Genomic DNA, 4,805 nt, shown 5'->3' with positions numbered 1-4,805 from the left:
GTGTTGCCAGGGCTCACCTGAGTGACCAGAATACTAAGAAAGTGACAGTGTGGGACTTTCTGCCTTGGTCTCTCGGGTGGCTTCCCTTGGGGGAAGCTATGTTGTGGGGTCACTCAAGTAGCCCAGATCCAATTTGCCAGGCTTGTGAGTCATCCTAGAAGCAGATCTTTAAGGCTTAGTCCAGTCTTTGGTTGACCTCAGCCTGCCAATATCTGACTACGATCTCATCAGAGACCCATAAGCTGAGCCATAACTGCCCAGCCCAGCCAGCCCTAAATTCCTGATCCTGAGAAAGATCGAGAGATAACAAATGAGTATTGTTTTAAGCCATTACGTTTTGGGATGATTTGTTATGCAGCATTAGATAATTCAACATTTTAATTTCCTTGAAGAGGATGCTCACTAGCAACTAAATTTCTGCCCTTCAATCATATTTTACTTCAACATGAATCCACATAATGTCACCAACCTATCAACAATGTTTATTGATCACATGCTGTATAGCAAACACTCCTGAGCTGGAGATGCAGAGTTGAACAGCTTATGGCCCTCATCTTGAGTAGCTCTTGATATAATTTAGGAGATGAAGAAGAGCATGAGAAAAGTTAACAACAGAGAGAGTAAAAAGATAATGGGTTTCAGAGGAAGGCGGTGGATCATAGGGTTTGCCTACCATGGGAAGTTTTCATAGTAGAGATGATCAGGGACCATCTATTTGTGGTTCAGAAATGCAAGAGTACATCAGAATCACCTGAAGAGCTTGTTAATATTCAGATTTCTAGACCTTATCCCCAGAATCTCTGCTTCAGTCAGTCTGGGGTGGGGCTCAAGAATTTGCATTTCTAACAAGTTCCCTGATGCCACTGGTTCAGGGACCAAACCACTCTGAGAAGCATCTAGATGCCTGCTTCTCAACGTGTGGTCCACACAGCAGCAGCATCAGTATCTCCTGGAAGCTTGTTAGAAATGCAGATCCTCAGGCCTCACCCCATATCTCCTGAATCAGAATCTGCATGTCAACAAGCTCCCCAGGTAACTCACATGTACATTTAAGTTTAAGAAGCACTGCTGCAGAGGCAAGGTCCTTTTCTCTTCAACAAGCTGGATGAAGGCTGTATTTGCTGAGCATATCTAAGGTTAGGCATGGCCTGCATGTATGAAAGAACCTTCTCTATGGTCAGCTCATTTTGGTTTCACAGATTTTCTCAGGCAGACCATTTTTTTCACTTATTTATTTATTTATTTGTTTATTTATTTATTTATTTATTTTTTAGGGCCCCTCACCCAGCATATGGAAGTTCCTAGGCTAGGGGTCGTATTGGAGCTGTAGCTACTGGCCTATGCCACAGCCACAGCAATTGCAGGATCTCAGCTGCATCTGCGACCTACACCACAGCTCACAACAGTGCCAGATTCTTAAACCACTGAGCGAGGCCAGGGATCAAGCCTGCATCCTCATGGATGCTAGTCAGGTTTGTTAACACTGAGCCACTAAGGGAACTCCACTCATTGATTTTTTTTTTGCTGCAGCTTGAGTCTCCCTCATTAGCTCTCTGCAGGTAATTTTAATTCATTTTGATTCATTTCCTCACCAGCTTGGCATTTCTCCCTTGGCACTAGGCAGTGCAACTAATTGTGCTTGCCTGTGAGTGACACAACCATGAAAGACTGCAAAAAGTCACAGGGATACTGCCCTGGACAGAAGTATAGAGGACTGGATGCCTTCTAGAAAGCCAGGGAATTTGAACCTAGACAGGCGTGGGGGCCTGGTAATGTTCCTGCTGCTTGTTAAGTGAGAAGCTGGTGACAAAATGAATGTATCTGTGGCAATGCTTTGAACATAACTGAAAAATTCTGTGTTAACTCGTGGAGGAACGGGCTGTTTTCCACTGGTGATTATGAGATAGATGTGGTGACATCAGCCGCTCTAATGCTCAGCCCAAGAACTTTTATCTTGTGCCTTTTGGGCTCACACAGGCCAAACTGCTCCCACCAACAGAGGAACTGCTGTGTCTGCATTGTCACGTCAACACATGAGGAAAGAAAACGCTGTTCCTCAAATCTGCTGGTCCCAAATTTTCCTTTTTTCTTCTCTCTTTTTTTTTTTTTTTTTTTTTTGTGGGTTTTCATATTTTATCCCATTGACTGAAATCACGTTAGCTACATTCTTCTGGGAGTAACAAGCTCTCTTTAAAGAGGCTTTCCCCGCTCCTCACCTCCACCCCACCTTAGTCTTGATAGTTTCCAAACTCATCAAATTGTGTACATTAAATAGGTATAGCTCTTTGTATGTTAATCATATATCAATACAAGTGGCTTTAAAAAATAGAGAAAAGGGCATTTTCTCCCCTTCATACAGTAGTCTTTTAGCAAACATTCCTTGTCTTTAGGTAGGCAAAGATGATTTCCTTAAGGAGGAGAGAGACACTTATTTTCAAAAACTAAAAGAGCATGATATATGTTATATATAAATACCGCTGAATTTATACAGCCATTCATTTCCCTTAGGCAGAGCTCCCCAAATTTTCTCTGTTCATAGCACCACAGGTCAAAAGAAATATCTAACAGTTCCACCTATGAAGTAGTTAGGTTCAAACAGCTTATAATACTTGCGTCCTATAAACTTGGTAGCCACTTAAAACAAATATACATAAATCACAGGGAAAAAAACTTTAGATGACCATGCTTACTAACGGGATGTGTGCACCATTTGGGGAACTCTACAACTTCTCAGGTTTTGGAAGCAGGTTGAACACTGTCACTCTTCATTTCCTGTTCCATATTGATTTTTTCGATCTAATGTTAAAAACTGTAAATGAGCTCAGGTTAGTATTTTGTACAATGTCTGGCAGTTGTTGAATAACTATGTTTCCTTTGAAATGTAAAGTATCTCCTGGTGTCCCTGAGTTTGCTGGGGTGCCACAGGAAACCATGCCATGAAACCTTATGCAAATGTTGCAGAAATATGCACCTCAACCCTGGAGCCTCATATTGCCCAATCTCCTCATGGACTCAAATTTAGGGAAGAACAGTTCAACAGAACAAATGAAGTTAAAAGTAGTTCTTCCTCCACCCCCTGTTGTTGAGATGCATTACCCCATTTTTCTTTTTCTCTTTTTCTTTTCTTTTCTTTCTTTTTCTTTTTTTTTTTTTTTACTCATTTTAAGGTCTCTAATAGTGCAGTGTAAATAATTTTGTTGGTTCAGAATTATTTTTTGTTATATTTATTGGAACATACATACAGTAAAAAGAACATTTGAACAAATAAATGTCAGCTTTATGAGTTTTACAAACACTATCCTCATTTGTGCTGGATGATTCTTTGTTGTGGGGGCTGCATCCCATGCCATGTAGGAGTTTAGCAGCATCCCTGGTCTCTACCTTCTAGGTACCAGCAGCATGCCCACCCAAGTCATGATTGCCAAAAACATCATCAAACGTCATCAGACATGTCTGCTGCGTCAAAATCATCCCCAATTAAGAAGCACTGGTCTATTCTCATGTAACTACCACCTTAGGGTTGCCAGATTTAGCAAATTCGAGACAGCTGGTTACCTTTGACTTTCAGATAAACAAGTAATTTGGGGGACATTAGTTGTCCCAAATAGTTAACTGAGTTTCCTATAGTTTTATCTGACAAGCCCCCCCATTAAGATGTGAAACATTTCTAGAACCCCAGAAGATCCCATTGTGCTTCTTCTCTGCCGACACTCACACCCCAACGGGGGCGCCATTTTTTTTTTTTTTTTTTTGGTCTTTTCTAGGGCCACACCGGGGGCATATGGAGGTTCCCAGGCTAGGAGTCTGTACCCACGGCCTACACCAGAGTCACAGCAACACAGGATCCGAGCCACGTCTGCGACCTATACCACAGCTCATGGCAAGGCCAGATCCTTAACCCACGGAGCGAGGCCAGAGATCAAACCTGCAACCTCACGGTTCCCACTCGGATTCGCTAACCACTGAGCCACGACAGGAATTCCGGGAAGCGCCATTTTGGAGGAAGTCAGTCGTTGCAGTTCTCGAGAGATTTCCCCACAGTAACACTTGACAAAGCCGTTCTCACCTGTTAGCCGCTTTTGCTCCCACCGCCTTTCCAAAGCCGCTTACCTGCTCATCGTGAATAATCTCCTGGACTCAACCATTGTACCTTTTCAGCTTCCCTCCCCCTCTTCACTCTCAGTGACCTGCCAGCTCCTCCTTTAACTCCCTTTTTGTCCTGCACGGTCTCCCTGTGCTCTGGAAACAAGGCAGAGCTGATGAGCAAGCAGATGGCATTCTACTGTCCTGTTGCCTCTTTCATGCTGTCCCTGCTATGCTTTTTTTGGATTCTGCATCAGCCCTAAAGCGACAAACTAGTTCCAAGCGAGAATTAGGCTGGCAGAAACCATCTTCTCTGGAGGGTAGAGAGGGGTTTGGAGGCCGTGTTAGGAGACAGGCCATCCTTGCTGGCTTGCCCAGTGGCTGTCAGGCTGACATAACCTCTGGAACCTTGTATCATTGGGCCTTTTCTCTTGCATCTAACTATGGGATGAGACCAAAGCACAAGGCCCTGTGTCCCTCATTCTGGAAATTGGAGCAAGCTACCAGCCTCCTTTGATTAGCTTCTCTCTACCACGCTCATTTTTCATGTTTGTTCACACTGGAATATTTTGTTTTTCTGTACTTAATACATAAGTGCCATATCAGTCACATCTTATAGCTCATTAATGGAACAACTTCCACAGGGTGGAATTTGCAGAAATTAAGTGAAAGTTGCTGAGAGTTGCTGTCATGGATGAGGTAAGAATTTTTTTAAATTTTGT

This window comes from Sus scrofa, chromosome 1 (assembly GCF_000003025.6).
Source record: "Sus scrofa isolate TJ Tabasco breed Duroc chromosome 1, Sscrofa11.1, whole genome shotgun sequence".
NCBI lineage: Eukaryota > Metazoa > Chordata > Mammalia > Artiodactyla > Suidae > Sus > Sus scrofa.
This window is presented reverse-complemented; position numbering follows the sequence as displayed.